Below are 11,592 nucleotides of genomic sequence, written 5' to 3'. Positions count from 1 at the left end.
ATGTCCCAATTGTCAGTGAATGCAGCATGAAATGCACTTCAATATATTCAACAAAAACACTGAAAAAATCAACTGTTTTTCCAAATTTAACATTTGATGACCCCTTAAGTTCGAATAAGCAGCCAATTATTTACTAAAATCGAGGCCTTAAAACAATTCCTGATCAGGGTCCCTGCCTGGCCCCTCATCAAGACTTTTCTATACCCATCCCCATAAATAAATTCTTTTTTATTACCCGTCAACCACCTGGTTAGAGAAGGTCCTGCTCTGATTTGGATTTCAGAACCTGTTCATAATTTACCTTCACCATATTCATGGCTCCAAAAAGGTAAACCTGCCTGTCATGCTCCGTGGTACGGGGCTCAGATTTCCCAGCTGACCTGAAGGCATCTTCCTCCCATGCATCATGATTGCTGATGCGCTCCACCTGCGCTGAGCGCTTTGTATACCTGTTGGTGATAGCTCTTCTCTGCCAGATCGTCTTGGTTCTTCCCTGTATGTATCCAGCCTTTGTAACTCTGCCTGCCTGTCGTTGACCTTGTTGTTTGGATCTGGATTTCGCCTCTGCTTGCCCCCTGTCTGGTACTCTGCTTGGTTTATATTTGGATCACCTGGCTCTCTGACCTCTGGAATTGTTAACAGGATTGAGATATCGGATTGCGTACTCAACCTTCCTTCTCCCACTGGAGATACTCGGGATCCTCTGCTGTGTGCCATACAGCATCCCGGCCTATGGCCAGTGAATTCCCTACTAACTTCTCCTTTGCTCAGCAGCTTTCTCCCATACCGCAGCGGTACTCCCCTTGGCCTGACCATAGAGAGACTGGAGTGCACAATCTTATCATTCCCTGTGTATAATAAAGTATCTTATACCCATCCTTGGGATTCTGAGTATTTACTGAGTCCAAACACTGGCGTCATGACACTTGCCTATCCAACATCTGCACAGCACCAATAATTTAAAGAAGACATCACATGTTTAAACTTGACACTCGCTAGATATTTTAACCTGATCCATCTGCTGTATTATGACCAGCAGATTTTACAGCTGCGTCACCAGCAAACCTCAGCTAATGAAAATAATATAAAATAAATGCAAACAAAAAGCTATGTAACTGAAACAGGATACTCCTCAGCACAAGCTAAATGATAAACTACAAGAGAGATGATGAGTTGATCACCAACAGTTCTGTCATGATTCATAGAGCAACAGGAGAGGGAGGGGAGAGTCACCCAGTACAACGGTTGATGGGTATTTTTCTATCATAAAATAAGACACAAAGAACTCAGAGTGAAGTCAGCTTCATCGCGATGGGGAGAGATGGTGGTTCAGCACTCAGAGAGTGTCTGGTGTCAACTCCGAAGTCTCAACCCCAGCGCAGCCTCTTTATTGAGCAGCTATCACACTTCAGTAGAGCAAACAAAGTTCAAGCAAAGTTCAAACAGGGAAACACATCAGCATACAACACTTTATGACCCTTATCACACAGAGCTGTGACCACCACATCCTGTCCTCTGCAGGGTGGGTGAGACCGCAAATCATTACCCATCCTTAAGGGAGAAACTTTAAACTGTCAACTTCTGTTTCCTCTAACAACGGTACAGAGTGATCGGAGCAACGTCTATAAAATGCAAAAGTTTATAAAAAAAACTAAAAAAAAAACAGCAAAAAAGTGTGGGTGTTGGACCCTCACACTATGAAAAGTGTGGATGTCAAAACACCTGCATTCGCCACAGGTGTGACGCCTATAATTCCATTTGTTCCCTCTGTTCCCCGACTATATGTACATAACATAGACGATCACTCACGGGTCTATATTGTCCTGTACAGTCAAGTTTTCTGCAGACTTAGGGTGGATTCACACTGAAATGATTTAGTCTGCTTAAAACAAACCTTGGTCTGCTTCCACTGACCACCCTGGTGCGAAACAAAGAAGTGAACTCTGGTCTGCTTGAAAAGCAGGAGTCTCTGTCCACTTGCAAGTGAACCCTGGTGTGGTTGCTTACAGTGTTAAAGCAGACGGTGAACCAAAGACAGGAAGTGATGTAGCATGTACCAGATGTGTCATTTATGTTTGAGTGCGAATGTGGCAGTAGCAAGAGAAGGAGGACTATATACTCACAAACAACCAGACAACGCCTCCCTGGAACACCACACATGAAGAACAAAACAAAACCCTACCCAAACCTAGAAAACCACGTGAAAGAGGGGTACCACCACCAGGATACCAATCCACCACCGCTAAACTCAAAGATGCTGAGCAAATTAAATGATTTAGCAATACCTAATTAAATCCATCAAGTTTTAACATAACCGAGGTCTGCTTCTCTGAGAATCCTCAGTAGACAAAATAACCAACAAAAGAAATAAACAACCACAAAAATAAGAAAACTAAATACAGGCTGTGCAGAATTATTAGGCAAGTTGTATGTTTGAGGATTAATTTTATTATAGAACAACAACTATGTTCGCAATGAACACAAAAGACTCATAAATATCAAAGCTGAATATTTTTGGAAGCTGGAGTGGGGCTTTTTTAGTTTTAGTATCTTAGGAGGATATGTGTGTTTGCAGGTGAATATTACTGTGCATAATTATTAGGCAACTTAACAAAAAACAAATATATACCCATTTCACTTATTTATTTTCACCAGGGAAACAAATCTAACAATTCAAAATTTACAAATATACATTTCTGGCATTCAAAAACAAAACAAAAAACAAATCAGTGACCAATATAACCACCTTTCTTTGTGAGGACACTCAAAAGCCTGCCATCCATAGATTCTGTCAGTGTCTTGATCTGTTCATGATCAACATTGCGTGCAGCAGCAACCACAGCCTCCCAGACACTGTTCAGAGAGGTGTACTGTTTTCCCTCCCTGTAGATCTCACATTTGATGAGGGACCACAGGTTCTCTATGGGGTTAAGATCAGGTGAACAGGAGGCCATGTCATTATTTTTTCTTCTTTTAGACCTTTTCTGGCCAGCCACGCAGTGGAGTACTTGGATGCATGTGATGGAGCATTGTCCTGCATGAAAATCATGTTTTTCTTGAACGATGCTGACTTCTTCCTGTACCACTGCTTGAAGAAGGTGTATTCCAGGAACTGGCAGTAGGACTGGGAGTTGAGCTTGACTCCATCCTCAACCCGAAAAGGTCCCACAAGCTCATCTTTGATGATACCAGCCCATACCAGTATCCCACCTTGCTTGCTGGCGTCTGAGTCGGAGTGGAGCTCTCTGCCCTGTACTGATCCAGCCACGGGCCCATCCATCTGGCCCATCAAGACTCACTCTCATTTCATCAGTCCATAAAATCAGTCTTATGATATTTCTTGGCCCAGTCTTGACGTTTTATGTTGTGTGTCTTGTTCAGTGGTGGTCGTTTTTCAGCCTTCGTTACCTTGGCCATGTCCCTGAGTATTGCACACCTTGTGCTTCTTGGCACTCCAGTAATGTTGCAGCTCTGAAATATGGCAAAACTGGTGGCCAATGGCATCTTGGCAGCTTCACGCTTGATTTTCCCCAGTTCATGGGCAGTTATTTTGTGCCTTGTTTTTTCAACATGCTTCTTGCGACCCTCTTGACTATTTTGAATGAAACGCTTGATTGTTTGATGATCACGCCTCAAAAGCTTGGCAATGCTGCATCCCTCTGCAAGACATCTCACTATTTTTGACTTTTCAGAGTCCGTCAAATCTCTCTTCTGACCCATTTTGCCAAAGGAATGGAAGTTGCCTAATAATTATGCACACCTGATATAGGGTGTTGATGTCATTAGACCACACCCCTTCTCATTACAGAGATACACAAATTGCTTACATGCTTAATTGGTAGTAGGCTTTCAAGCCTGTACCGGTTGGAGTAGAACAACACGCATAAAGAGGATGATGTGATCAAAATACTCATTTGCCTAATAATTCTGTATAACATAGCTAAACAAATGAAAATCACCTGCCTGCATACACGCAAACTGTAATGGGCGGCTATACGCTATCAACAGTGTCAGTCACTACACCAGCTGGTTGGTGGATCCAGCGCTCGTCTATGTCACCACGGCTGGGATAAGCCATCCGGAGCAGGAGTGAAGCAGGTTATCCAGTGAAGCACATCTAATTTAGCATCTGTAGCTAAGTTAGATGTGGGGAGGGGAAACCGAGCCCGTCTGGCACGACATGGAGCAGTAGGTGAAGAATGTACGTCTGTTTCAGTCGGTTACCCAGCGTTGCGTGGCTACTGCAGTATCTGTAGTCCAGCCGGCAAACCAGACCCTCACGGTGTGAGTGTTCAGTGCCAAACGGTAACAACCCGCTGCAGCCACCAATGGATTGCAAGCGATTGATGAGCTGGTAATTTAATAAATCTAATAAGATGCATCTGTATCCTGCTACACAACTTTGCCATCATTAAAAATGTCAGTATTACAGTAACTATATGAAGAACATATTTGGGTTCAATATGGAGCAAAGAACTGCTGTTATACAGTATTTTTTCCCACCACAAGTTACACAAACTGTAAATAAGAAATACTTAATAGCTTATCTATCTTTGTCAAAATGTTATATAGTAATGACTTTTTTCTCAAATCTAACATATAGAACTCAGAAAATCAAAGTTTGAGTGAACTGCAGCAATCCAGCTGTTTTAGGCTGCATTCACGCTTGCTGTCTGCTAAACATATGGGTTCAATTGGGGGTTGCAACCAAGTTTGCCTTCACTGCACCTAGTAAAGTGCATTGAACCTGTTGAATAACATATTCCCCTCCTTGCCAGAGGTGGCGCTGCATCAAGAATTACTGAAGGAGACAACCAACAAACAAGAAAAGTAGCTTATTTATTGGTTAATGCAGGACAATTTCTGTTTACATAAGTTGTAGTCCATTTCCTGCATTTGGTTCTCTTGAAGCGAAGTGTTTGCGTCATTGATCCCCATCAGAGTTTGGTTGTCTATTCACACCTACTATCAAGCAAACTAGGATTCAATTCAGACATACTGGTGTGAATGCACTCTGAGAGTTTGGAGGTTTGTTAAATGATCATTAGACTTTTGCTAATGGTGTCCACAGATCTGTTCGATTGGGAGGGAAATTGTGAAGATTGTCACTAAAGCCTGGTACACACATAAAGATTTTCAGGCTGTTTTGGTCTCGATTTTGCCTCCACCCAACCAAGGATGGCAACCGCCTGATTATCCTGACTATTATCATTTATTCTGTACAATTATCATTTGATCTGTTGTGTGTTACAAGCAGATTTGTCCCGATAATCCGCTCGGTATGGAAGCCCATTTCCGTCACTCTGATGAAAAAAAAAAAAACATAGTATCTCATAATTATGACTTAAGTATCTCATAATAATGAGATACTTAAGTCATAATTATGAGATAGTATCTCATTATTATGAGATACTATCTCATAATAATGAGATAGTTAAGTCATAATTATGAGATAGTATCTCATTATTATGAGATAGTTAAGTCATAATTATGAGATAGTATCTCATTATTAAGAGATACTATCTCATAATAATGAGATAGTTAAGTCATAATTATGAGATAGTATCTCATTATTATGAGATAGTTAAGTCATAATTATGAGATAGTATCTCATTATTATGAGATACTATCTCATAATAATGAGATACTTAAGTCATAATTATGAGATACTATCTCATTATTATGAGATAGTATCTCATTATTATGAGATAGTTAAGTCATAATTATGAGATAGTATCTCATTATTATGAGATACTATCTCATAATAATGAGATAGTTAAGTCATAATTATGAGATAGTATCTCATTATTATGAGATACTATCTCATAATAATGAGATAGTTAAGTCATAATTATGAGATAGTATCTCATTATAATGAGATACTATCTCATAATAATGAGATACTTAAGTCATAATTATGAGATAATATCTCATAATTATGACATAGTTTCTTATTATTATGACTTGGCAAGTTGCTTATTTTGAGCTTGTTTTCAAGGGCTTGTCGCTTGTTACTGCAAAATCTGGCAACAGAGACCCGGTCCATCAGTTGCCCGCGCTCAGACACAATGACTATGCTAGCATAGCTGTTTACAACGGTAAGTAACGTTGTTTTGTTTTCATTGAAGCTGGATCTGTAACATAAGCTAGCATATTATAAAGTAATCAGTTTTTTTCCACTGACGATAGGCAATTTTCAAAATAGCTCCAAGGGATGCTTGGCTATTGTCAAAGCTTAGTATTGTATGTCTTTAATTTGTGGGTCCACGAGCAGTTCTTAACTAACTCTCGCCCCAAATCACTACGGGCTTTATGCGTTGTTTGCGAATCCAAAACTATACCTTTAGGTCTATTCCCCCCCCTGAATGTTAATAAAGCAATATCACGAGAGTTAGTGAGAGGACGTCGGGTTGCTTCGTCCTGCAGGTGGCAGGGGTGCTTTCCAACACCGGGACACATTTCCCCCATAACTAGTGTTATACACAATATCCCGTTTATTATACGACTACTTGGCATAAATAGATTACTTCTGCATGGAATAAAATAGTTTCCCACAGTCCAAAGCGTGCCTGTAGGCGTTTTAAGCTCCGTCAGTCCAGACGAGAGAGGACAGAACAATTTGCAAGGGTGAGGGTCCACAGACTTAAAATTTTCTGTCCGCCAAATGTCACATGACGGCAACACACAAGCGGTAAGGGGCTACATCTCACTTTCCTCCACTTGATAGACTTAAAGCTGCAGCCGACCAAGCTGCAGGTCCTGTGGTTAGAGGCTGTTACTTTGGCAACGTACCACTACAGGATATATTAAACAGTGCATTCAACCGCTTCTTGAGAACTTAAGATTTGGGCTGTATAAATAACATTAACGTATTAATAATTGATTTAATATGCGCTGAGGCACTCTCGTCACAGCGTATCACCCTGCCACATTAATAATATTTCTTATAGGCTACGCTGTCTTCACTGATAGCTACGCTGGTCTTGCATGAGTTGCTGGTGTTGTGTTTACATGCCATCAATATTTTGATTATGGTCAATATTCCGCTTTCTGAAACTTTTAGAACTCACTGTTTACTACGTGTGCAGTTACTCCTGCATACATGACAGCTGCTATCTCAGGCCGCGTTGCACGACGAACGTCATGGCGTAAGTATGCGTGCCTTCCTGCTTCTTGTATCCATGGAAGCAACAATAGCAAGAGGCATAAAAGAAACGGGACGTATCAGTTGCTTTTGCTTTGGTGAAGTGGAAATGGGAAATGGAGCAGAAGCTGTGCTATAGGCCTACTCATCCACGCTTCCCGCTCCCCCCAGAGCCCTCCCGACACTTAAATGAAGGTGCGCAGTCCGGACTGTTGGGAACGAGTTAGATTAGATTAGATTTATTTCAGAGCCCATCAGCTGTGGCAATTCCAAAGCTCTTCTTTATGGAATTAATAGCGAACAATTTTTCCAAGTGCTAGGTGGAGATGAACGCTTCCTAGAAAGTTTTCTGGGACGTGGTTCTGATAGTAGGCTAAATGTTTGTTTACCATTTTAAAAAACAGAGTCCTCGCGGATAGAACATGAGCAGGACACAATTTAATATTCCTTGCTCAGATATGCCGACATGCGTTTACATGCCCAAATATTCGGGTTGGAAAAAGAGTAAATCCGGGGGTAATACAAGGGTTTTTAAAATGCGGTAATGTGCCCAACTTCGCGTTTCTGTCGGTGTTTATATGGCATTGTGCAACCGGGTTATTGATAATATTCCAGTTATGAAAGGGTAATTGGGTGCATATAAACCACTGACTTTAGAAGCATAATGTTGTGTAAGGGCCAAATCAAATAGATCATCAAAAATGCGCTGCAAGGCTGGACTGCTGCAATCCGAAGAAAAGTAGTTGTCGATCATTACTGATGTTTACTAATTTTTATTGAAAGATCCTTGCCTATTGCGGGGCAGATGAGACTTAGCTACTCATTACAACCACGACTACACTGTAAACCCCTAATAGGAATAATTCCATATTCCTTACTTTCTAAAAGGGCTGGGGGCGAGAAAATGATCCGTTTGTAACTGAGAACTGATATCCTTCAGAAACTACTATCCAGTGATATCGGCCTAGACTAGAGGAATCAATTAGTAGGCTATGGCGTGTCACGTTCCATTGTGAAGAGCTTGCCAAACGGCCGTGCAGAGCTGGAAGCTAAGGATGTGGAGTAGACAAGAGCTAGAATTCTCATAGATTGCGTCATCGGCGTTTGAACGTACAAGCATAAAATATTAGTCAGCTGTGCGTGTGAATAATTTGCTCCTTTGTTGTGAGGATTTATCAGATACTACGATCCTGGGAAAGATTGTTGTTGTTTGCTGACTGCCTCACCTGACAACGGATTTCCTTGGAGTCGTATAAGGTTTTAATAGGCTATTAATCCGCAAGTAGTCTGGTAATTTTTAAGAAGGGGATGTCGCCGATTAGCAATTAGCGACACCCTGTGGTAGAAAAAAGTAATTGACTGTTCAACAGGCTGTGGATACAAACTTTATAAAGCTCAGTTCTGAGTTACACCGACTTTAGTTGTTACAAAGCACCTCATTATACTGGTTATTTTGAGTCTTTTCATCATCTTCAGAGCTATTTTAACACAGGTCACCATGTCTGATCAGAATACTGTACCAGGATAATAACAGTCTCACTTACTCACAATCTTACTTTTGTAGAGTGCAGGTTGTTTCAGAATGACAGAAGACGAGAAGGTGTGGAACAGCTCAACTAGCCTTTTCTGAAGAAATTAAGGTATGAAGGGATTTCTTTGCTATAGAATGTCTCTCCGTCCATTCCTATACTGAAAGGCTGCTATAGTGGTGGAAAAAGATTTGAAATTTGAAATGTTCACTACTACGAATATTTTCTAATCAAAACATTTTAATGGCTTTTTTCATTTTTCATTTATTTTTTTGGTATTTTGCTGTGACTGTACTAAAGAAATTGCATTCGAAAACCTATGAGTCTTTTATAATGCACAATTTTGAACATGTAATTTGAACATGTAATTATTGTTTTATTGTTGTTTTATTCTTTTGTATGCATCTCTTTTATCTCTTGCTTTTATTGTACAGTGCTTCGGTACAATGCTCTTGTTTTAAGAGTGCTTAGAAAAAATGGATTGGATTGGATTAGACATTTCCCAAATGCACGTGGTCTTCAATAACTTTTTCCACCACTGTACATGCTCTGCAGTTTACTTGTTTAATTTTTTAGTTTCTCTCCTGCTTTATTGTGAAACACAAGGTGAACATTGAAATATACAGCTCTTTGTAATTTGAAAGCAATATTTTCTTTTCTATTTTGTGAATTTAAAAAGGTTTCTTAACATTTATTGTTAAAGTTTGTGACATGCTTTCACTATAACTTACTAACCACTTAGTAACAACAGGTAAAATTATAATTTGTTGTATGACTTGGTTGACATTACATTGGAAACATCTGATGATAGCCTTGTGTATCTTTTCTTTCAGTTTACGATCACAGAATGGATGACCTATGTGATTTCCTGAGACAAAGGAATATTCCTGAGGAAACTATTGAGTCCATGTTAAAAGAGAAGGTACATTGTTGAAAAGTATTTCATAAACTTCTTTTTTTAATGCATAAGTCTTATAAAATTAAATAAGTGAATTCAAATAACTTAAATGTAATTCTGTTGCCATCTTTGTTGTTTTAAACAAAATATATTTCACTGTCCTGAATTAGATTGATGCCAGCGTCATTCAGCTGATGACAGATGAAGAGTTGAAGGCTTATTTGCCATCATATGGTGACCGCCTAGCCCTGTTAGGATATTGTAAAAGAATGGGAAGTGGCACCCCAAACAGTCGCAAATCAAAGCTGTTTGAGCGCCTGAAATCAAAACTGGGTAAAAGAAGAAGAACTGCAGATGAAGCCGGCAACACTACGGAACAAGAGGAAGAATCGGATGCAACTGCAAAGAAGAACGCTCTGAAATCAAAGAGAAAAATAGAAATAGGCTGGATGGTTTATGATGAAGCAAAACAGGCTTTTAAGCAAGTGAGAGCGAAAAAAGGTGGTGGAACAAGGAGGGTCGATGTAGCAAAGGATGCTAGAAAAAGTGACCTAATTCAGATGGCAGTTGGCCTATTCTTTCCAAATGGAACAAACAGAGAAGGGTCCGTAGCAGATTTTGAGGTAGATCTAAAAGATTACCAGGAAGTGGCAGTAGATGACAAAGTCACAGTAGGACAGTTGTATAATGATACAAAACTCCCCATTATCAGGTTTTATCTGACCACTTGTAAAAAGAAGAATACCCACCAAACAGTCGTGTTGAAGTTTTTTCTTCAACATTTTCTCAGGATCAAGACACTTCTCTGTGTCAGGTCCCCTCATCGTCTGCTTTAAATGTTGCAGCAACCATTCAGTCTACAATATCCGAAACAGTCCCACCTGACTTGATTTTGTTTGGAAGCAGCACAAATGGTGACAATATTAGCTTCTCACCGGATTCCATAGAGCTTGGGGAAGAGGTTTTGGATAGCAGTAACATAGTGTTTGTGGGTGAGTTTTCTGACAGTGAGCCACAGATTTTGGATGATACTCTGCTAATGTCCCCACAAACCACATCATCTCCCCAGACAGGGAAGAAGATACTGGTTGTTCACAGAGGCCAGGTACTTCCTGAGCTCATAGCACACTTCTGTGATGATGAACTTCTAGACAGCGACTTTAAAATCCAACTTGTCCTCCCAGATGGAACACTTGAGATGGCGTATGATGATGGAGGAGTAGTTAGAGACTGTCTTTCTGAATTCTGGAAAGACTTCTATGACCAGTGTACGACAGGAAATGCTTACAAAGTGCCTTTTCTCAGACATGATTATGGGGAGCAGCAGTGGGAGAGTGTAGGTCGAATAATTGATTTTGGATGGACAAGAGAGAAATATCTTCCTGTGAAAATTGCACCTGTCATATTAGAGCAAGCTGCCTTTGGACAGGTTAAAAGTGATGTGGTGGAGAATTTTCTTAAGTACATGCCTGAATCTGAGCGTTCTGTGTTTCAGTCATGGCAATCAGACTTTAGCAGTGTTGACCAAGAAGAATTGATAGAGATTTTTGATACCCAAAGTTGCAGACGAATGCCCACTGCCAACAATGCAAATGAAATCCTCCAGGAACTTGCACATAAAACACTTGTTCAAGAGCCTGCCTATGTTATTGAACAATGGGCTAAAGTACTCAGTATCACTGGGAACAGGTTCCAGGACCTTGCTTCGGTGTATGAAAACTTGCAACCAAATGCAAGAAAAGTTTTGAAGTCCATTGTCTTTCCTCAGGAAATGAATGTCCATCAGAAGGACATCCAGAGGTACGTTAGCACATATGTCAGGAATGCAGATTGGCAGCATCTGTCCTTGTTTTTACGATTCTGCACAGGTTCAGATCTGTTCCTGGATAAGAGAATTTTTATCCATTTCACCAAGATTCAAGGCTTTCTGAGAAGACCTGTGGCTCACACATGTAGCTGTGTCCTTGAACTGTCAGTCTATTATGACAGCTATCCAGACTTTAGTGCTGAAATGAACAAAG

Source organism: Melanotaenia boesemani, chromosome 5 (assembly GCF_017639745.1).
Source record: "Melanotaenia boesemani isolate fMelBoe1 chromosome 5, fMelBoe1.pri, whole genome shotgun sequence".
Lineage (NCBI taxonomy): Eukaryota > Metazoa > Chordata > Actinopteri > Atheriniformes > Melanotaeniidae > Melanotaenia > Melanotaenia boesemani.
Note: the sequence above shows the minus strand (reverse complement) of the source record.